The sequence below is a fragment of the Meles meles genome, chromosome 5 (genome assembly GCF_922984935.1).
Source record: "Meles meles chromosome 5, mMelMel3.1 paternal haplotype, whole genome shotgun sequence".
Classification (NCBI taxonomy): Eukaryota; Metazoa; Chordata; class Mammalia; order Carnivora; family Mustelidae; genus Meles; species Meles meles.
The window spans coordinates 151,924,396-151,947,569 of NC_060070.1; the positions used below are offsets into that span (position 1 = coordinate 151,924,396).

The 23,174-nt window shown below is 43.7% G+C and overlaps 4 non-coding genes across 4 annotated transcripts; 2 read left to right on the forward strand and 2 right to left on the reverse strand.

Moving 5' to 3' along the window:
• The first annotated feature begins 4,217 nt into the window (after nt 1-4,217).
• On the forward strand, nt 4,218-4,304 carry TRNAR-UCU. Its single transcript is given in 2 exon segments — nt 4,218-4,254; nt 4,269-4,304. It is a non-coding gene; the product is annotated as a tRNA-Arg (tRNA).
• Nucleotides 4,305-12,889: 8,585 nt separating this feature from the next.
• On the reverse strand, nt 12,890-12,996 carry TRNAL-CAA. Its single transcript has 2 exons — nt 12,959-12,996; nt 12,890-12,935 (listed from the first exon to the last, which is right to left on the reverse strand). It is a non-coding gene; the product is annotated as a tRNA-Leu (tRNA).
• Nucleotides 12,997-14,282: 1,286 nt separating this feature from the next.
• Nucleotides 14,283-14,355, forward strand: TRNAK-UUU. The gene has a single exon. It is a non-coding gene; the product is annotated as a tRNA-Lys (tRNA).
• A 3,488-nt stretch (nt 14,356-17,843) lies between these two features.
• Nucleotides 17,844-17,915, reverse strand: TRNAD-GUC. The gene has a single exon. It is a non-coding gene; the product is annotated as a tRNA-Asp (tRNA).
• Between the last annotated feature and the right edge of the window lie 5,259 nt (nt 17,916-23,174).

Genomic DNA, 23,174 nt, shown 5'->3' on the forward strand with positions numbered 1-23,174 from the left:
TTCTCTCCTCCCCCCACCCCCCTATTTTGAGTGCAAAAAAAAGGGGGGGGATGGTTGAAGTCTCACAAAACATAAATTGTGCCAATATCGTCCAGACAAAAGCCATCAGGAATACAGAAGAGGTTGAACAGTTAGGGTGCATCTCAGTAAGAGGACTTAATCTTGTGTTAGGTGATTTGGGGGGTTTAAAGAATCAGGGCTTCGCTGGACCGGATGCTGTGTGGAAGGAGGGAGTCATTCTAGGATTGGAGAGCTTAATAAATCCTATCCCGAAGGAAAGAAGACCAGAGCAATGCTAAAACTAGGATTGGTCAAGAAGCTGTCATCTCTCATATTGGACAAGATGAGGAGACGCTGGGTCATTTTTGTGGCTTGACAATATTGGTGTCTCTGGGTCTGTTCTGTGTGTTTTTCACGTTTGTGTTTGTGTTCAGACAGGATGGCAGTGTGATCTTATTTCCATCTTAACCCATAGATGGTCACTGAAGGGCCTGGCCTGACATCTGCGTTCTGTGAAATTGCTTATGTTCAACAAAAGAACATCAAGGTCTCGCTGAGAATACCAGGTCAGCTCCCATGGGGCGGAAGCTGCTTTTCTCTGTCTTAACTTTGTATTTTACTAATTTAATTGCGTATTATATCACCAACACTTTTTTTTTTTTCTCCAGGCACTTCTCAAATGTCATTTTAGTGGCTTTCTAATGTTCCCTTACTCAGATGAAGTCGGAACCAAGCAAATAGTTCCCCCTACTGGACTTCTATGTTATTTGTGCTCTGCTCTTCTTACCCATTTTTAAATACTGTAACTGCTTTGTGACCAAAACGCTTTTCTGTAGTCAGGATTAATTCCGTAAGACAGTGTTTTGCAAAATGAATTACCGATTTGACTGTTTTCAAGCTCCAAATGAGCTGAAATACCCGTGCGTGTGAGGTGCTAAGGTTGCAGGGACAAAGAACTTCTTGTGAGAATGTGAAGAAATATTATTCCTGTCCCCACGAGGAAGACAGAAGCCGGTGACATTTAATTGCAAACAAGAGAGTTTTGCGGACAAAGGCTTGAGGAAACGTTTCCCTTGTAAACTGAACATTTGACAGATCTCCTTGTGTTCCCTCAGAGGAACTTGTGTTTTCAGACATTCAAAGGAAGCGGCTCGGCACCCTCCCACTCGGAACACGGGCTGCCTAAGCCCAGAAGCAACCCTGTTTACAAAACGGCTCAACTTTGCCTGGTACTTACCCGTGTGTCCACTTGTCCTTTCCGCTTCGCGAGAGACAGAAGGTCGCTGGGTCCGGCTGTGGAAAATTCGTTCTCTGGGATGGTGTCCTTGGGGCCAGGGGCGGGGGGGCCAAGGTCGGGGCGGAGCAACCCAGTTGAATGCCATCTAACGAGTCCCAGCTGCGAATTCCCCTGTGAAAGTAACGAAGTAACGCAGGTGAGTGCCCTTCAGGCCGGCCCCTCTCCCACCAGCTTTTGCAAGTCCGGGGCTGCCGGAGGCGCCGCTGGGTTCCAGCCTGCCTTTCTGGGGTTCTCTGGGCTTAGATCTGAACCCACATGTCCTCGCAGATCAGCGCCTGGAGAATGGACTAAGGTCAAGGAAGCTCGAATCTCACCATTCTCGATCGGCTCTGGATTTACTAGAGGTTCGTTCTTGAATCCAAGAACCCTTGGATAAGCCATGAAATTCTTTCTTGCAAAACTAAATGTATGCAAACGCTCCACACACCAGCCACCTGTCATACTCACTAGTATCTCACGTTAGCCCACGTGGACAGCGGCTCACCTACCCCACACTTTCTTCAAGAGTTAACATTCTGGGGGAGGGAGAATGGCGGGGGTGGGGGGGCTGTGCTCAGTCGCTGAAGCATCCAGCTCTTGATTTTGGCTCATGATCTTGGGGTTTTGAGGTCATGATCTCAGGATTGGGGAATCAAGCCCGCATGGAGCTCACTCGTCAAGGAGCCTAAGAGTCTTTCTCTCTGTCTCCCTCAACTCCCCCCACAAATGAGTGAACATTCGGTGGAAGGGGCCTGTAGGGTGGTTAAAGGATTAGATATTCTCTGGGGTTTGCCTGCAGAGGTCCCAGTCCTGCTAACTGGTTGCTAAGGGGCAAGCCAAGGAGACATTTAGTTAGTTTCATCAAAGATGTTTATTTAGAGAGTAGAATCAATTATTTAGGAAAGTTAATACATGATCTGCTGTCAGGAAGGTCTTCGAATAAAGGTGTAGCAAATAGCATCCATATGACCAATGGCATCAGTCCTTTGTTAAGTTCAAATTGGAGAGGATGGATACTGATTGCTGATAATGTCTACAAGAACAGAGGTGCCTATAAAGTGTGTGCATACCAAGGGGGAGGGGACAAACTTCACTCTTAAAGATGTCCATCGTCATTCAGTCAGTTGTCATAGCAGTCGAGAAACAGCAACCCACTTTTCTGAGCCACCAAAAAAGAATATCCTTTCCTGTGAATGAGAAGACTAGTGCTGGTCTAGACCCAGGACCCTCCTCAGTGCGAAAGGTATTATCAGCAACACAGAGGTGGGCCAACAGGCACAATTTAGAGGCTCAGGAACCGGAAGAGAGGGGATAGTTGGAAAAAAGCAAACAATGCTTTCACACAAGAGATCTGGGTTTTCAGAAAACCAAAGCAGTTAATCCAGTTCGTTGGACATCACAGTCCAGAAGATGTGGGGACAGAGCGTCACAGCAGTGCAGATAGATAAATGTCACACCAAACTTTGGATTCACATGCTCTGTAGTAGAAAAGTCTACACAGTATTTTGAGAATGTGGCTGCATCGTTAGAGTAGCCACGATGGAGAAATGGTCCTGAGGACTGCAGAATAAAAATAAAGTTTATGTATCATCTCTGCATCAAATTCTTTATTGATAAACATGTTCTCAGATGAGTTTTTAATATTAGTGAGATAAGAGGGAATGAGGAACATAGGAGGATTTTATTCCAAAGACACTAATTCGGGGGTTTGTTACAGATACAGTAACAAGTACTTGAAATAATTAACTACTCTATAGTCTAAGGCATCTTATTTTTTGCTAAGGACCCCTTTCAAGTGAACTTTTTAAAATTGCAGACATAAACTAATGAGAAATACATTTTACCACTGTCCGCCCCAAACAACTTCCTTTCACTTGAAAGCTTTGGAATCCTCCGAAAACAACATGTGGGCGTAATTATCTCAGTTAAGTAGTCTATAGTATCCTTAGTTATTTCTGTGGATTGCCAGATCTGATCTGCCCCTCTGACTTGTGCTTTGTGAGGATCTCAGATACTTCGTCGGAAGGAAGGAAGGAAAGAAAGGAGGGAGGAAGGGAAGAAGACTTCCACCTGGTAAGCAGATACGTGGGCGTAGACATGACATCCAGGAAATAGGAGGAAGCCGCTCTCGCCTCCGGCTCCGGGGCTCTGGGGCTGCGAAAACTTCTCAACCAGCTCAGTCTTCAGCTCCGGTGAACACGCGTCCTTTCTGCGCTGCAGGTTTACAAACCGTGGGCAGATCCAGGACTCTGCGTCCTAGGGAGTCCCTCCTCGGTGACCGCCCCTGTCACCTGGCCCTCTCCATCCACAGGACCTTGACCGATGGCCGCTGAAGGAGCCGGGTGGCTGGTGCGCACGGTCCCACAGAAGAGAGGTCGCAAAGAAAATTCCAGAGGTGGGAAACCTGGAGTATTTTCAAAGATGTTTGGACGTATCCAAAAATCCGTGGGTCGCAGAGTCGTCGTTTGCTCTTAGCAAAGCACACAAGGAAGCCTCCTTTCCAACAACAGCACGGGTGGGAACGGGAAGGGCCTCCCTTCCGCGAGGGAGAACCCGGGACAGAGCCGGAGTGGAGGGAGGGGGACCCAGCGACGAGTTAGGAACGTCTTCCAAGGCCGCTTACTGGGAGCTCCCCCAGATTCCATTTTCGCGAAGCCCACGGCCCCCAGCGTGTTGGTGCATTGGCCGGATGCAATGAGATACGGTTTTTGATCCTTGAATCAAACTCTTCCTTATCTTGCAGAGACAAATGACAATGGTCGCTGGAAGGATCAGAAACTCCGTGCGCCGGGTATTGTGTGTCCCTTGCATTGCCTTGTTTCTGTGTTTCTTGAACTTTCGCGGTAACTGGAGCAGAGTAATTTTCCAGAAATGTATTATAGTGAGAGCCAAATAAATAATCAACGACCTTAGGGCCCCAGCGCCACTGCAGTAATCCACAGGCTCTGTGGCGCAATGGATAGCGCATTGGACTTCTAGCACAGATAAAGAGATTCAAAGGTTGCGGGTTCGAGTCCCGCCAGAGTCGCAAGCGTTTTGTCATCAAGTGGATTCCCTCCCAACAATTTCTCTGTTCCTGTAAGATCCGGATGTTTTGCCCACAGTCAGTTTTCTCACTTCGGTGTATTTCGACTTCTTCTTCTTCTTCTAGAGGGGATCAATGACCAAATAGAGGGAGAGAAGTGAACGCGCCCAGCGAAGGTGAAGTGTGGAAATAAATACTAGTACTTATTTCTTCGTCATGAAAAAACAATTTCCAGCTCGCTATTTTCCTGGTCTTGGCTGGAGGCCCGCAGTCAGGCGTTCCACACGGTGCCTGCAAGAATCCTGCAGCGGCCGCTTGAAACCCCCCGGGTCTTCCCGCAGGTGCCGCTCAGCTGGAGTCTGTGCAGACCCTCCTCGCTCCGCCCCGCAAGAGCTCACGGGTGGTGCGGAGGTTTCAGCTCCGGAAACTTAACTGAAGTTTAATTTGCTTTTAAATGAATGGTGGATGAGATCAGTAAAGACTATCCCCCCTTAACTGTAGAGATGGAGACAGAGACAAAAAATAAGTCTTCTTTCCATCCTAGAACACTACTTCCTTAATTCTGTACACTGGCGCCTAGTTTCAAGCATCCTTTCAGAAATTCCGTATGTATAGATGCGTTCCATAAAGGAAAGAAACAGAAGGACGACAGACCCACTGTATTTCCAGCAGCGCCTGCATCTCGCACCGTTCCCTAAAGGGAGAATTGCTTGACATTTGCATGTTGAGCATGGCTTTATGAATGTTCCAATAAAGCTTTTTTCTTAAACCCTATCATGTGGTACGGTCGTTTTTCTCCTCCTCGACTGGTACCACAGTCTGGCAATGAAGCACCCCTTCCCTGTGATCGGCTGGTGTAATGACTAATCTTCTGTAGAATGTCGCCCATTACACACTCCTCCTACCACGCACATCGCATGTCCAGCATGTCAGGCAACGGGACCCCTATTTATTCCTGCATAGATTCCTCAGGAAATGGCAGTGTCTTACTATAGCTGCAATGCCACTTTTGTCTAATATTAAATTTACACACGTGTGCATGATTTCTGAATTCTCTGTGCCATTGCATGTTTTGTTTATCCCTGCACCAATGCACGTTATTAATTAGGTGAGTTTTCTAGTAAGTCTTGATACCTAGTATGGTAAATACCACTATCTTTTTCTTCTTCGAAATTCTCCTGCTGGTGCAATCCCAGACTCACCGTTTCTGATTACCTTCCCTCCAGGATCACAATCCTGCACTGCCTGTTTTCTAAAGTCTGTTTTCTAATGGTTATTTCATACACGTTTTTCCTGGTTTTCTAATTTTTGTATAGCCAGAGGACAACTCCCCTAGCTGTTAATCCTTGATAGGTGGAAGTAGAAATTTCATTAACAAAAATAATGGACCACAGAGAAAACCAATTATTTTCAACATTCCATAGTACTTTTGTTAGATTTTTAGATTATCTGATCAATCCATGGGTCTGTTTAAGTACCCTCTTAATCAAATGATTGATGTCTTTTTATCTACATATTCTATTACCTATATCATTTTTCTTCATAGGGAACCATTTTAATGTATTAAGTGTCTACATTTTTATTATATTAAAACATGACATGTTTTCTTACAGAATATGTAATATTTTGTGCACATCCTTTTTATATTACAAAAATTATACTTTGTATATATAGCTTTCTACTTCTGACTTTTTCCATAACTGTCATTATCTTAGTTATATGTCATTTAAATGCTGATCAATACCAATGCATCTACCATAATTTATCTTTTTTATTGCTTCCAAGAAGGTGTCCTCTTAGCTCCTGACACTACAAGTAACTCTGTCCAAACACCCTCATACATATCCCTTTATGGATGTGGACATACCCCGGGAGGCACAGAGGTTAAGAGAATCCGTTATGCCTGTATCTTGATTGGGCTGATTGGTGCCTTTTCAACAAAACTGAGTAGCCACAAAAACCTATCTGAGGCATTAATACGCCTAGCAGTCTAAGTTGTAAAATGATGCCCGATCGAGTTCGAATCTCTTGTATAATCGTTGACTCTGAGCTCTTCCTGGTTCCAAGGTTGTTAATTCTTTCCTGTAAACTGTTAACCTTGACTGCCTGCTCCTTAATTGCATCTGCTGCTTTTAATTGAAGGTTTACAGGCCATTCTCAGGCATGGATACCTATCAGTCTCAAATAATTGCTCCGTGATTTAGTGATACCATTTTTTATTTTCAGACCTAATAGGAGTACCAAAGGCTACTTTGCTCATGTTCAACTATTAACATCAAGATTAGACAACTTCTTAGATCAGCACGGGAACAGGACATGTGACAGAAACTAGACCCAAAGTCACTGCCTAGATGCACAGCTGGAAATTCATCTTTCTTTCTTTCACAGAGAGAGAGGAAATTCACCTTTCTGTCATCATGTCTCTCTCTCTCTCTCTCTCTCTCTGTGTATCCTTACTATCTCTGTTACCTTTTTTATGCAAGCACATTGGCCCTTTGTACTTATAAATTACTACAGAAGATCCGTCCAGAAGGTCCCCAGCTCAGCACTGCGGGCATGGCCCCTGATGGGCAAGCTCTCCACTTGACAAATGGGGAGAGTCTTTCCAGGGTTCGTGTGTGAAAGAGTGGGGGAAATGATGCAGGGGATGGGAAAACTCTTTCCTCAAGTTGCTTTTCAGCCCAATTTCCCTGACCTCACTGGAAGGAAATCCAATTTTGACCGGTCTAGGTTAATGTGGGTAGACAAACTCCATTCCACAAACCACCACGGAGCAAATACGGCCACTTTTTTGGCTTTGCCAAGCAGTTAGGCTGACAAAAGAAGGCTTGGGGTTTCTCTGTACTACGAGGGCCTTGACTCTTTAGATGGTAGCAGGTGAAGAAGGAGAATCAGAAAGCCAGATATCAGGGAGAATTGGGACTTAAATTATCCCTGGAAGCCTGTGGGGGGAGAAGCCGACTCCGTCACTCACCCTCAGCTGCACACGGAGCTGCTACCGGACCCCAGACTTCTGGCTCAGAGCTTTTAAGCAGCTGCAGATGGGCCGGTGGCTAGACAGGGCAAGCTGGTGCTCACCAGAATGCCCTCACAAGGCGGACATGGAAATGCCCTGCACATCTGGGGTCTAAAGATAAACAGCCACAGAGCAGACAGCCGCAAGAAACCTGCTCTGTCACACGGAGAGAAAAAATGGCTTGGCTTCATTTTGGGGAGTTGGTCCCATTAATGCCACAGTTCTGCGCCCTCACTTTATCTTACACCACTTCCGTGCACACTGTTGGAAGCTGAAACTATGAGGAAAAGTGAGGATGGACAGAAGAGGTTGGTGATACTTTCCCGCAGGAGAGGGTAAGGTAACTGCCTCGGAGCCCACGGTGAAAGAGATGGCCCGGCTTCCGCGCTAGGAGAGCAACACACAGTCCGCGCTGCTGTGGCAGAAAACAGGAAAAAGAATAGGATTTTCTTGGAGAAGAGCAGCACCTTGCAGAACGTAGCAGGAAACCACAAAGGGGCAAAGGATAGCTTCCCAAGAAGCTCGGCCAGCATCTCCTCAGTTGGACAGGGCACAGGGGGCACAGGGGTGATACCCTGCATTTACAGAATCCCAGTCAAAACCTTACCTACTCTCGTCCTTAGAGCATCTGTTCTGCTTCGGAGCAATGCAAATTCATTTAAAATGAAATAAACTAAAATTATGCATTTGGAAGCCAAAAGGGGCTCTGGTCACCTGGTCAACCAGGGAAGGACACTAAAACTGACTCTTGTCTTAGATGTAAACAAAGACTTTGATGAAGGAGGCTTATAAGTTTGAACTCTGATAACTGAAAGATTAATAATAATAAAGAGGACCAACGGAGTATTAGATCTACAGAGATTTGAAAAAGGCACCATAAATGTCTGAACACGTTTCAGTGACCTCTCTCTCTTGGCACCAAAGGAGATCTCTGGAAGGATAGAGAAAGTCCGTGAGAAGAAGAAATAGAAGTGGAGAAAATGGCTTGCTAAAAAGGATTTAATAAAAGAGTTTTTGAAAAGGCTTTGCCCCATTCTTTCTGCAATAGTGGACTGTTACTGATTTTAAAAAATCCACAGAGACAGCCATAAAGTGGTTATTTTGAGGTCTATTTGCTGGCCCATCATCCCTAGACCAAGGGGTCAAAACACTCCAAAAAATAAATCCTTCAGCTTCATATACAAAGTGAAATAGCCCACATTTTAGTAAGAAATAAACATAAAAAACAAATAAATACACACATTATTTGTAATCATCAAACTTGCTAAGAGACCAGAATTTAACTTTTCCAACTACTAAAAAGAAATGATAATTATGTAACATGACAAATGTACTAATTTATCACTATAATAGCAACCATATTATACTTTATATATATACATATGTATATAAAGGTATCAAATCTTTTTTTAAAAATTATTTATTTGACAGACAGAGATCACAAGTAGGCAGAGAGGCAGGCAGAGAGAGAGAGAGAGAGAGAGAAGCAGGCTCCGCAGGGAGCCTGACATGGGGCTGGGTCCCAGGACTCTGGGATCATGTCCTGAGCCTACGCAGAGGCTTAACCCACTGAGCCACCCAGGTGCCCCTAAAGGTATAAAATCTCTAAGAACTTTTGATGAGCATCTACTCTATGCTAGCCTCTAACTTACATTTTAAATATATAGTAACTGAAATTTACTAGAGCGAAAGAAATATAGTCACTGCTTACAGTCCTGACTTGACTTTGAATTGTATCACTTTTGTGTTTGGAGACATGATAATACATTTCATACAAAATTATAGTGAGATAATTGAACGAAGGTCTAACTGACAAGAAGCAGGCCGAGCCTGGGTTGGCTCTGGTGTGTATCAGTGTGATTGTGTGTGAAGGAATGCAAATACTCATGGTAGATCCTATCTTAATAAATAAATAAATGACTAAATAAATAATCACCGATAAACTTGTTAAAAAAACAAGAAAATATAAAACGTTATTGTAGGTGGGACTTGGTGAAACAAATCACTAAATACATTTCCTAGCACATGTCATTGATACAGCTTCCAAGCTTCTCAGCATATTTATATATTTATTTAAAGATTTATTTATTTGAGAGAGAGAGAGAGCGCGCGCGCGCATGAACAGAAAAAGAGGGAGAGGGAGAAGCAGACTGCCCACTGAGCAGGGAGCCGGAGACAGGCTCCATCCCAGGACCCAGGGATCATGACCAGAGCTGAAGGCAGAGGCTTACCCCACTGAACCGCGCAGGCGCCCCATCTTTATCTTAAAAATGCATATTTTATAAACAGTCAATAACTGAATCATCTCCTTTTTCCAATCTAAGAATTTCTTGATTTCAAGGTGGGATTTAAACATGAGGAGGTATTTCAGAGGATGTTGTAGAAATATTGCTGGTGCCTGTCTAATATGAGACAGTGTTCCGTGTACATCTCTTGGGATATTTAGCTGTGATGCCCTGTAAGAAGGCGGAGAGGGGGCTGGAGGCAACATTCTCAGATTCAAGATATTTAGTCATTGATTTGTAGGTAGAAAGTTGATGGACTCCCAGGGGAGTTTATCTCACTGTTATTAAGGCCAAAACCAATACTTCAGGCTAAGGGAGTTTAAGAATTTCTGAAAGTCTGGCAAACTTGTTTGATATCTTCATTTATTCTTTCTGTCTTACCTGAAGAAAAAAGATGATGTGGGCAGTGGAGAATTTACGTAGGCGTTAATATCCTACAAAGCTCTTTGGTAGCGATTCTGGGAAATAGAGTACACTTCACTAAAGAAGCAATTCAGATCTCACCAGGTAGGACAGATGAGTCAAACAACATTTTTGCTATGGCTAAAATTGTGGCTTTCCGACAAGGTGCTCCTGAAAATTGCTTTAATATGCATTTTATACACATTTAATACGCACAAACACATTTTTATATACATTGTTTTTGTAAACATTTTTATACCTGTTTTTGGTACAATGGAATAAATTAATTTTAGAATGTGTAAAGAAAGGGATCTTGGGATGCCTGGGGGGCTCAGTCAGTTGGGCATCTGCCTTTGGCTCAGGTCATGATCCCAGGGTGCTGGTATTGAGACCCACATCAGGTTCCCTGCTCAACAGAAAGCCTGCTTCTCCCTCTTCCTCTGCTGCTCTCTCTGCTTGTGCGCTCTCTCTCTGTGTCAAATAAATAAAACCTTAAAAAAAGAGGGGGGGTACACCTGGGTGGCTCAGTTGGTTAAGCATCTGTCTTTGGCTCAGGTCATGATCCCAGGGTCCTGGAATCGAGTCCCACGTTGGGCTCCTTGCGTGGCAGGGAGCCTGCTGCTCTCCCTGCTTGTGCTCTCTCTGTCTCTGTCTCTCCCTCTCTCTCTGACAAAAAAATAGAAAATAAAAAGAGAGAGAGAGAGAGAAAGGGGTCTTGAGGCTTGACTCTCATGTCTTTACAGTTTTGAGAGAATCACAGTGTAGGCAGATCAGATAAACATCAAAAACATCTTTGGCTTTGCTTTTAATAATTTCTTGCCAACCCTCATTTAAGGTTGTAGTCAACTCATATATGGAATATAGCTCCAGCTAATGTTCTAAGTTACTCAGTGCTAGCAGAATGGAAGATAGAGGGATCCCTTCTTGTAGTATAACAAATCACTTGTGGAGTGCAGTTAAAGATTATCCTGTGAGTAGAAACATATCAACACTGAGGATGTTGCCAAATCTCCAGGAACTCTGTTTTACATCATAAAGTATACCATCGTTGTCCCTGATTCATCATCACTTTATAGGCAATTTTTATACCTATCTTTGTGCTTGAACATGAATATGTTTTCTATAAGCTGAGAAATAAAGGATCATTAAATTATTTTATTAATATATTTTACTTTATTGTTATGAATTGAATTGTGCTCCATCCCCCAAATTCATATGTTGAAGTTCTAATCCCCTGTACCTCAGAATGTGACCCTTATTTGGAAATAGGGTCATTAATTAGGTTAAGATCAGATCATTAGGATGACCCCTATCTAATACAACTCATGTCTGTTTGAAGAGGGGAAATTTGGACACAGAGGCATATATGCATAGAGGGAAGATGATATAAAGAGATAGAAATAAGTATGTGACTAGGAAGATGGCTGAGGAGGGAAGTCTGGAACAGATCTTTCCCTCACAGCCCACAGCAGGAACCAACCCTGCCAATACCTTGATTTTTGAAGCCTCCAGAACTGTGAAATAAATTTCTGTTTTTAAGCCACCCAGTTTGTTTTGTTAAAGCAACCTTGGCAAACTAATACATTTATACATAATTAACCCAGGAAGATTGTTTTCTTGAATTTTATCTTTTTTTAAGCCTAAACTTGATAAATAAAATAATTCTCACAAATTTCTGAGTTAAAGTGTGAAAAACGATAAAGCAAACCTAGTTATTCTATTATTCATCATTTTTATAAAGTGGAAGAACAAATCTTTGTGTTATTTGGAGGCCATTCTAGAAAAATCTAAAGAATTCAGGCATAAAAGATTAACTTCACGGTTTTTACTATTCTGATTTAAGGCCTATGTTTGAGAAAATTGTCATGAGAGACAAAATATGAACACAAGTCATAATTTGGTAAAACCAAGTCATGCAAAACCCACAGCAATAACAACAGTGATCATTAGAAACTTAAAAATAAGTAAATTTTCTCAAAATTATTTTAAAATATACCAACACTACAAAGAGGTAACAGAATGTTTTGACAATTATAAAAGAAATTTGGTTAACATGGCACAAATAACTCGGTAATTTTGTGGGAAAAAATTTCTAATTTTGCTGTTTTGCATCTATTTTCATACTATGATTCGCATGTTCTTTTCATATAAACAAATCAATTAAAAATAACTATCTCAGACCTTTAAAACATCATGTGTACATTGTTTTTAAAATGCATCTTTTTCTATCCCTATATGTATGTATTTAAATAAACACAAACACGGAATCAGATGTATCTGCAGACGTCGCCAAGTGTCCTCGGAGGGTGGGACGGGTTGTAAAATCATTCAGGGTTGCGAACCACTGTTCTAACCCTTCTGCCTCTCATATGCCTCTCCACGATCTCGTGGTACAGAATAGATCACAAACTTCACTCCACAGCCCACGCCCTCAGGGTGGCAGAGTGATGTGATGGGGAAAAGGTGTGCAAGGAGGGGAAGCGGAAGGTCGGTAGGAAAAGAACAAAAGTTCAGGCCAGGACAAGGGAGAGGAAGGGACCCGCAGGAGAAGGGCCGAAGAATGCTCAAAACACCTGCCACTTGCTCTCACAGAACGGTTAAAACTGGAAACAGGAACTTGGAACCCTCCCCTCATCTATATTTTAAGACCTACATTTTAATACTGACATATTACTATATTTATAAACATCATAAATGTCAAAAGGAAGAAGGAAAGAAAAAGAAAGCAGGGAAGAAGAAAGGGCAGGCAAAAGAGAAACACATCTGAACACCACCGGCTTGAGAAGGGTGAAGTGCGGATAGTAATAGGGAGGAAGGATAAGCTTCGGTGCTGCTGCCTAAAAAGGAAGTTGTGAATTGAATAGGCAGGAATAAAATCACCAGCCTGTCAGAAGTGGGATTCGAACCCACGCCTCCACGTGGAGACCAGAAGCCCCGAGCGCGGGAAGCGGACGCTTGAGTCTGGCGCCTTAGACCACTCGGCGATCCTGACACTCCTACGTGCTGCGCGTTGAGCACAGGGGCTGTGATCTGCATCCGGCGAGAGCCTGGCGGGGCCGGGAGCACCTGTGGCCGACTTTGCGCTTGGAGCGCTGCCCCGAGAGGGGGAGAAAGGGCGGGTTTGCAGGAAGCCGCAGGCAGCCGCCGCAGCACAGGGGGAGTCGCGCAGAGCCGGGCGGTGAGGTTCGGAGCGCGCACAGCCCGGGAGGGGGCGGGGGAGAGGGGCTTACACGCCCCCTTTTCCAATCCGTCCAAAGTATTCGAACTGCCCCTCCAAGAAGAGGAAGCTGGAGGGCTGGTTTATTTTTTTAGATTAAGTCAAAGTGACTACATGTTTCCCCCCGGGATATCGGTTTGTTACAGTGTTTGTCACTCCTGAAATTCCGTGTGTAATTTACGTAATAAAATAACTCTTGCACATTATTTCGTGGTAGTTGGCATCGTGGGTACCGCATGAAGTCCATGTATTATTTTCTTCGCATTTGGTCAGAATTGCATTTGTCTTCATGAATAGAAAAGCCAATGAAGACCAATAGAATAATGACTGACTCCGGAGAAAGCAGTCCCGGGTTAGAGTGTGCGGGGGGGGAGAGGAGGGTGTAACAGCTCCCCAAGGAGCTAGGTGCTGGGGCTGCCTTTGGGGTGGGATTTTTGTCCTCAGGGTCTCTCTACAGGCGCTCAGAAAACGTTTAATGAACCGCGAGCCCTGTTTCCTTGCACTCCCCCCTCCCACGGTAGCCCTGAAGAACCCAGACACCCCATTTCTGAAACCCTCGGGAAAATCCCGAAGGGGACAGCGGACATAATTCCCCCGCCTGTGCCAAGTTTATAACCTTCCTCTTCTGTCTCCATCTTCTCTTTCATTCTCTTGAAGTTGCTCCTCGATTACCACAACCTTTTCCTAAAAGGGGTCGCCTTGACCGGTTTCCCCCGTGGGTTGGTGAGGGAGCCCACGCGTCGGCTCTTCCACCATCTGGGGAGTAAACAGTGTCTCCGAGGGTCCTTCTGCCCAAACCCGCGAATCCCCTTCGGCAACGACTGACTCTGGAAAGAATCTTCATTCTCCCTGCAGCTGTGCGCCTGACCCGGCTGTTGAAAGCATGTACAGTGTGGCCGTTACACGATCTGCTCAAGGATTCGATGACCCCAGTAACTGAGCCACACTTTGAGAGGATCCTTGAAGTTCCTGAAACCTTGGTTCACTCCAGCTCTCTCTAGTAATCCAGAGTGTTTATGGAATTTAGTTATTTATGAGATAAATTAACAACTCCTGGCAGAGCCTGGGTAGCTCAGTCGGTAGAGCATCAGACTTTTAATCTGAGGGTCCAGGGTTCAAGTCCCTGTTCAGGCGTCAGATGTACATTTTATTTCAGCCACATGCAGAACAGGGACGCTACATGCGGCCCAGATGAACTCATTCTTTACAGACTTTCAGGCCTAGTCTAGCTTCATTTAATTATTCCTTCCAAGAACGAACTAAACCAGTCCTGGACTTTACAAGGGAATTTGGAATCGTGGGTGATAGGAAGAAAGATAACAAGAAAAAACTTGTCACCGAATTACTGTGAATTCTGCCCTTTTAAAATTCCCTTGCATATTGTGGGGGTGACTCCCTGGAAGGTGGGGTGCCAAATAGAAACTGAAGGCAGTGATATCTGGGGCTCCCCAGCTCTTTCACCAGATGGCAGTACACAAGTTTGGCCCACTTTGCCAAACATAGTTGATCAACTAAAATCCAAACACATTTTGAGATTGTGTTAGCTATCCACTTCATGTTTTCATTAAAAAGCTCCCCTCCTCGGGGTGCCTGGCTGCCTCTGTCAGTTGAGCATGAGATTCCGGATCTCGGAATTGTGAATTCAAGTCCCATGTTGGGTGTAGAGATTACCTAAAAATGAAATCTTTAAAAAAAAAGCTACTCTTTTTCTGGGATTTAAATATTTTGTAAAAGCTTCTTTGGAAACAAGGTTCTTTGTGTTCTCCAACCAGTACTATAGATTTTTGAAAGATTTTAACTAGGTTTTGGACAAAAAAGTCAAGTTTTTCACCTGGTGGGGACTGTGTGTGCAAAGCAAGATTACATTTGCTTCATCATTGTTTCTCTCATCTCCACTATGTCATATAGCCACAGGAGAAGAATACCATACCTATAATACAATACCATGCATACCACTGCCTTAAACGGGACCGCAGAAATCCTCCAGCAGACAGGGCAGCAGGAGCCTCTGTAGATGTGCCTGCCATAGAAACATTCAATAGCTCCTCAACAGAAACAGATATTAAAAGATCTAAAGTCTGCTGTTCTCCAGATCGAATTCTGGCCTGCCCTTGAGTCTTAATTCAGTTGGTAAAATGAGATCTCTCAGACAAGCTGAAGGAATCTACAGCTTCCACATCTCCCAAAAGTGTGGATCAATTACCTGGGGTCTCCAACTGGGGCAGAGCCCTTTCTCACTGAGCAGATCATTTACCCTCCGCATTGTACATTTGCTGAACAGCGGGTTTACGCACACAACTGCATGGGAAATGAAGGAGAAAGGTGGAGCTCAAACGAGCAGGTCCTGTATAGGAGTGTTTTCATCGGAGTCCATCAGTGATTGCAGAAAGCGGGTAGGCGGGCAGAGCAGAGGGGCCCTGGGACATCATTATGCTTATGGGCCATGAAGAGCAGGACATGCGGTTCCTTTATGAACTTGACAAGAGATGAGTCCAGTGACTGAAGTTCATTTAATTATTCAGGAAAGTCAAAGACAGGGAAAGAGAGCTGAAGGTCAAAACTACAAGGCAGGGCATATGAGTCCACTGCCCCCTTTGGAGTTTCCCCCGCACTTTTATAATTGGTATTTCTCAGGTTCTCTAGAGCCAGAAAAAAGGAAGGTGGCGCCTGCTTCAGAGGGCTGCTTCAGCTGGAAAAGACCATTTCCCTCAGAACCCACTTCTCACTTCTCAGTAGGTGCTTCCTCTGCTCATTCTCCCCTCCTTCCTTTTCTCTACTTCTCCCCAACCCCTCTCCCTTTCTCCTCTTCTCTCTTCTTTGTTTCCCTCTCTGTTACCCCTCATCTACCACCTAAAGTCTCTAAAGGCAAAGCGGAGCAGAAATAAAACACGCCATCCCCATGGCGCCCTTTGACATTCTGTGGTGACTATATGATTTGGAGGAGAAACACAAAGTTACTTTTGTTGTTATACGATGAGTAGGTAGGTAAATGATGATCTAGGCTAGATCACTGGGGGGGGTGTTAAAAATGCTATACAAATAGTTTAGATTTTATATTAAATACAATAAACATTTGAATATGTTAGTAACATAATCGGAATAGCCAAGGACAGAGAGCATGATTGAGATCACCTGGGAATTTCCAACACCTGTTGGAGGCTGGTTCCACCTTCCGACCTCCTAATTTACTTGGCATGGGGTGGCACCCTCGGCCAGGTATTTTAGAAGCTTCTTGTGACTCTAATGTACAGCAGCATTCTGACGTACATTGAGAGTTTTCCTAAGTGTGCTCGATTCCTGTACCACCTACATCTCTCTGCTGGAGGAGAATGTGCGTTTGACAAAACACCCAAGTAATCCTGAAACACTTAAGTGTGAGAGATACTGGCTTACCACACCTATCTCTGTTAATGCTTCCATAGTTACTCAGTTTGAAACCTCTATCACAACTTCTGTAAAGGTTCACCTGTGTCAGAAAAAAGCGTCAGTCTTACAGATGGACCACAGAAAAGTGCTGGGTGTCCTTTCCGCGAAGTGCGGGACATTGTCTAATAGGCATTGGGAAATTGGTTCCAAGTGTGCACCTTTAACTGAATTTCTATTTGCTAAACTATTCCAGAGTTGTGTATGGTAAAAGCTGACTTGTAGATAATTGATAGCAATGCAAATGGTATTTGTCCACAGCAATTCAAGCAAAATTTGCCGAACAACAAAAAAAGATAATTTCAAGTATTATTGTCCTATAGACTGCTGACCAGTTTCCCATTGACTCATTTATTAATATCTCCCCAAGAGTCATGAGGTCGACATTGATACCCTAAACGTACAGGTGAAGGGAGGGGGCTGGGGGGCACAGCACCCTAAGACGTCACCCAACAGATGCCCTTGATTCGAGGTGCTTATGGTTTCCGCTACTCTTTCTTAAAAATATTTTGAGCCGGTTCATTTTCTTGGCAGCTCCACCTGCAGAAGCTGGTCCTCTCCCGCCCCTTCATCTCGGAGGCAACTCTGAATGTCTTCCTGGAGACTTTTTTAAATCGATCTTTCCTGTATGCGATTTTGATCGAGTGCTGCCTAGAGCTTTGACCGCAAGGACGGAGAAATCGTGGAGCAGGAAAAGCTCTGCCAGGAGTTCAAGTCCCACGACTGACACACCTGTAACAGGGCGGGTGCGCGACCCCCTCGAGGTTTCCGAGGTTTCCTGTCGCTCCCTCCCCTGGGCCTGTCCCCGAGCACCTGCCCTGCCTTCCGCGCTGCGTGCTGCACCCTGGGTGCTCCCCAGCACGCCCCACCCTCCAGCCGCGGTTCTCCTGCGCCTTCCCTGTTCCGTGCAGGGGGTGGTCCCTCCCGGCCCTGCGACGGCCCGGACAGTTGGCCACGCGGAAGGACGCCCCCCACGCTCCCGGACCGCCGGCACATCGTGGTTCCCCGCGCAACATCCTGCAGAGTTTCTGGGGTGCAGTTCGAGTCCCCCGAGGCAAAGCGGCCGCGGATCCCCAGCATGTGGGAATCCGCCTTAAAACAAACGATGGAATCGGAACGGGAGGACCTGGTTTCTAGGGAGCCGCCCCCGAGAAGTTGGTTCCTCTGAAAAGGGCTAAGGCAAAAAGCATGTCCACTCTCTCCCCGTCGGGGAATCGAACCCCGGTCTCCCGCGTGACAGGCGGGGATACTCACCACTATACTAACGAGGAGGATGTACTAGTTTTCTGGAAGTCTTGATTGCAGAGGACTCACACGTTCGGTCCTGCCCCTCCCCCCTTTTTTTTCCTTCACGGAATTCCTGGGACATTCCCTTATCTCCACATAGTCATTTGTTACAAGATTCTATAAAACAGATTCAACGTGACTTTGAAAATCGAAAAGCAGCAGCCCACCAAAGACAAGACACTACTGTACATAGTTTCATCACTTATGGCAAAGAAATGTTCCTTAACAGCAAGAAATGCATTAAACATTTTTTAAAAGCTCCCCTCAACCCCCCGCTCAAAATCACTTTCCTCCTTCTTCACTTCAAGTTTATTTCTTATTTTAGATTTGCCTCAACGGTCACCTTCCCTTGGGACGTGTTCACAGGCCATCGTGAGTGAGATACACTTCCTCTGTTTCCCTTTGTCACTGTAAGAGCTGCATATGTTACGTGTGAATTTCTACATGGAATACAGGTTAAGACCTTACTCTTAAAATCTAGGTCTTAGGTTTTGCAGCGTTGGCATGAAATGAGTTATTTTTGTAGAGCCTTTTAGTTGTAGAAATGCCACTGTTAGGAATATTCCTTAGTGAAATCCCAGCTCAGTTCCACAGGGGGCTTCTTAGGAGACAGTCACTGTGGCAACTAGAGGTAGCAAAGAATTGGACATACTGAGTGTCCATTACTGAGATGAATGTGTGTACTGAGAGAAGAACGGGGTGTTTCCTGTGGCCTCGGAACAGATCATTACAAAGTGGGTTGGCTTAAAGCCACAGAAATGTGTGATCTCTGGAGAGGAGCAGGCAGAGATCCAGACGTCAGGGGCCAGGCTGTCTCCGAAGGCTGTGGGAAAGATGCTTTCTTGGCTTCTTCCCAGCCCCTTGTGGCTCTGGGCCGTCCTCCTGGCTCCTTGGCCTGTACCCATTCCAATCTCTGCCTCTGTCTCTGTCTGTCCTCTTTTATAAAGACACCAGCCACTGGATTTAGGGTACACTGTAATCCAGGATGAACTCATCTTAATTTAACTAATTACATCTGTAAAAACCATTTTCCAAGTAAGGTCACATTCTGAGGTTCTGGAAAGGCACAAATTTCCAAAGGATGCTGTTTAAACTCCTACAATTAGGAATAAAAGATAAAGTGTTTATACATAAACTTAGTTGATTTCACCAAAGTATACACACCAAGAGCTGGAAATATGCTGATTAAAACTAGTTGTGGTGAAAGGGAAGGGAGGTGGGAAGGAGTGTAAAGTGCTCTGTTATTGTTGCTCGGACTAAGAAGCAGAAGAGACTGTCTAAAGAGAGAGGAGAACAAAGTTCTTAAATGATATAACAAGAACCGTAACCGTTAAAAATAGAAACCTCTAAAAATATTTAAAAATGCAAAATGACAAAATAGCCTATTTTCACAAAAGACATTAAAGAACTAAATAAATGGATAAGTATATAATTTTATGGATGAGGGACTTAATATCCCAATGATATCATTTCTCCCCAAATTGATCTATGAATTCAATGTAATTCCAACATAAACTCCAACAATTTTTTTTCAAGAACTTGATAAAATTACAAAGACCTTGTTGTAAAATTGTATGTAAGTATATAGGGCCTATGATATCTAGGATGCTTTTACTAAAAATAAGAAGAAGATTGCCAACAAGATTGCAGAACTTATTAGACACTTCAGGAATTAAAATTAAAATATTACAATACAGACATTGGCATTGAATCTCAAATTGGTTAAATAGGACAGTGAACTCAGAAGAGATATGTGTGTTCATATAATTTGGAATATGGACAGTGGTGGCATGTCAGTGCAGAGGAGTCTAAGCTATTTAAGAGACGGAGCTAGGGGAAAATATTGTGTTCCCATGGATGGAAATATGAAACTAGATAAAAATATACACTAGAAAAATAAATGATATAAATGTCAACACCAAAATTTAAAACTGTTGGTAACATATATATGAATCAATCAGGAACCTGTTTCTACTATCCTAGGTAATGATGGGGAGGATTTAATATAGTAAAGTGGTTACGTTAATGATCGAAGAACTGATGTGATCGATGGGACAGAGACAATCTCCATGGAAAGCCACAAAGGCTTAAAGACCAGGCTACCTGGGAGAACGTGAAACTGTAACAGATGTGACTTGAAGGCATTTGATGCTTTGAGGAGATATAGCCAAGGGCAAGTGGTGGTGAGCGCAAAGCCCGATTTCACTCTTGCTTCTCTCTTCTCATCCCCATCCAATGCCAAACACTTCTCTTCTCCATCCAATGATTTAAACCCAACCAGAAGCCACCTGACTGAGCAAGTTGGGGAATGCGGCTTCCGTGGTCCAGCTTCCTTGTGTTACAGAGCATGAATGAGCACTGGACACAAGTCAGTCTGAGCACAGACATGTGAGTTCTGCCTTTTTGTTACTCATCATCCGATCTAAGCATTTTCCTAAAATGTAACTTACATTCAAAATCTGAATGCTCTGAAGATGGCAGAGGAGTAGCGACTAAGACGACATGAGGTCGCAGAAGTTCAGCCAGATAGTTATCAAATCATTCCGAACACCTACAAACCCACCAGGAGATTGAAGAGAAGAAGAAAAGCAATTCTAGAAACAGAAAGTTGACCACTTTCTGAAAGGTAGGATGTGCAGAGAAGTGAATCCAAAGCATGGGAAGATAGACCGTGGGGGGAGGGGCTGGCTCCCACAAGAAGCAGAGCAACAAAGTACAAAATCAGAACTTTTAGAAGTCTGCTCCACTAAGGGACATCGCTCCAGAGGCTAAGTGGGGGTGAAGCCCTCTCTGGGACAGTGTGGTCTCAGGTCCCATGGGGTCACAGAAGGATTGGGGTGTCTGAGTGTAGCAGAGTGTGCAAGAATTAGAGTGGGGAAGCCGGCTACAGAGACAGAGCTGAAGAGTGAGCTCTCAGCTGGGGGTTACCTTAAACTGCGATCCATGGCACAGTCAGACCACCGCTCTTTGAGCCGGGACCCCACAAGTGGCAGATCCAGGGAGACCCCCCCTGGAAGAGCGGCAGGGATCTGCTGGGTTTGGAGACTCCAAACGGGACGTGTGCCACAGACAGAAATGCTCGGTCACAGGCCAGGTGAGCCCGAGTGTAGTCGGAAACCAGGGAGACAGGCAGGAGGGATTGAGCGCTTTTCTCCGAGGGCGCACTGAGGAGTGGGCCCGAGCTCCTGGGAGGCTGCCATTTTTCAATCCCATCTTCCGGAGATCTATGGAAAGAAAGCGTTCAGGGAACAAAAGCTCTGAGAGCAAACCAGAGCAGATTACTTAACCCAGACCCTGGCAAGGGTGGCCCAATTCTGCCTCAGGGAAAGACATCTGAGAATCACAACAGGCTCCTCCCCCAGAAGATCAGCAAGAAATCCAGCCAAGACCAAGCTCACTGATCAAGGAGAACAGCAGACTTCCAGAGAAGGGGAAAGCAAAGCATGGAATTCATGGCCTTCTCCCCATGATTCTTTAGTTTTGCAAAGTTAAATTTTTTAAATTCTATTTTTTTCTTACTCTAGTTTTTTTTGACTTTGGCCTCTTTCCTCTTTGAATGTTTATTAACTAGTTTACCTTAACAATACCTTTCTCAAAAAACTTTTTAAACTTCATTATTATAATCATATTTTATCCTTCATTGTATCTAACTTTATTTTTTGTATACATATATCGTTTTTTCTTCTAAAAATTTTTTGGGATACAATTTCTTCTAATAGATCAAAATATACCCTTAATCTAGCACAGGGCTTTCTTCTAGTCTCCAGCCTGAGCAAATTATCTTCACTTTCTTTTTCTTTTTCCAATCAACTTATCAATGCCTTTTTAAGAAATTTTTTAAAAATTTTTCATCTTTACAATCATATTTCATCACTTCATTGTGTTTACCCTTATTTTTGTATATATTTAAGTTTTTCTTTCTTTAAAATTTTGGGAGGCAGTTTCTTCTAACAGACCAAAATACACCCAAAATCAAATGGGTGGCTCTGTTCTACTCACCAGTCTAATACAAACACACACACACACACACACACACACACACACACACACACACATTTAATTTTTTTAAACTTCTTTTTACTCCCTTTCTTCTGCCCCCAATTTGGGATCTCTTATGATTTGGTTAGCATACATTTTTCTGGGGTCTTGGCCACCCTTATAGTATTTTATTCTCTTGTTCATATTCTTATCTGGATAAAATGACAAGGCGGAAAAACTCACCACAGAAAAAAGAACAAGAGGCAGTACCAAAGGCTAGGGACCTAATCAATACAGACATTGGTAATATGCCAGATCTAGAGTTCAGAATGATGATTCTCAAGGTGCTAGCTGGGCTTGAAAAAAGCATGGAAAATATTAGAGAAACACTGTCTGGAGAAATAAAAGCCCTTTCTGGAGAAATAAAAGAACTAAAATCTAACCACACTGAAATAAAAAAATCTATTAATGAGGGGCAATAAAAAATGGAGGCTTGTACTGTTAGGATAAATGAGGCAGAAGAGAGAAGTAGTGATAAGAAGACCAAATGATGGAGAATAAAGAAGCTGAGCAAAAGAGAGACAAACAAACTACTGGACTATGAGGGGAAATTTTGAGAGATAAGTGATACCATAAGACAAAACAATATTAGAATAATTGGGATTCCAGAAGAAGAAGAAAGAGATGGGAGGGGAGAAGGTATATTGGAGTGAATTATTACAGAGAATTTCCCTAATATGGCAAAGGAAACAAGCATCAGGACGCACAGAGAATCCCCCTCAAAATCAATAAAAGTAGGTCCACACCCCATCATCTACTAGTAAAACTTACAAGTCTTAGTAACAAAGAGAAAATCCTGAAAGCAGTGCAGGACAAGAAGTCTGTAATGTAATGTAATGGTAAAAATATTAGATTGGCAGCAGACTTATCCACAGAGACCTGGCAGGCCAGAAAGAACTGACATGATATATTCAGAGCACTAAATGAGAAAAACATGCAACCAAGAATACTATATCCAGCTAAGCTATCATTGAAAATAGAAGGAGAGATAAAAAGCTTCCAGGACAAACAAAAACTAGAAGAATTTGTAAACACCAAACCAGCTCTATACGAAGTATTGAAAGGGGTCCTCTAAGCAGAGATAGCCTAAAAGTAGTAGACCAGAAAAGAACAGAGACAATATACAGTAACAGTCACCTTACAGGCAATACAGTGGCACTAAATTCATATCTTTCAATAGTAACCCTGAATGTAAATGGGCTAAA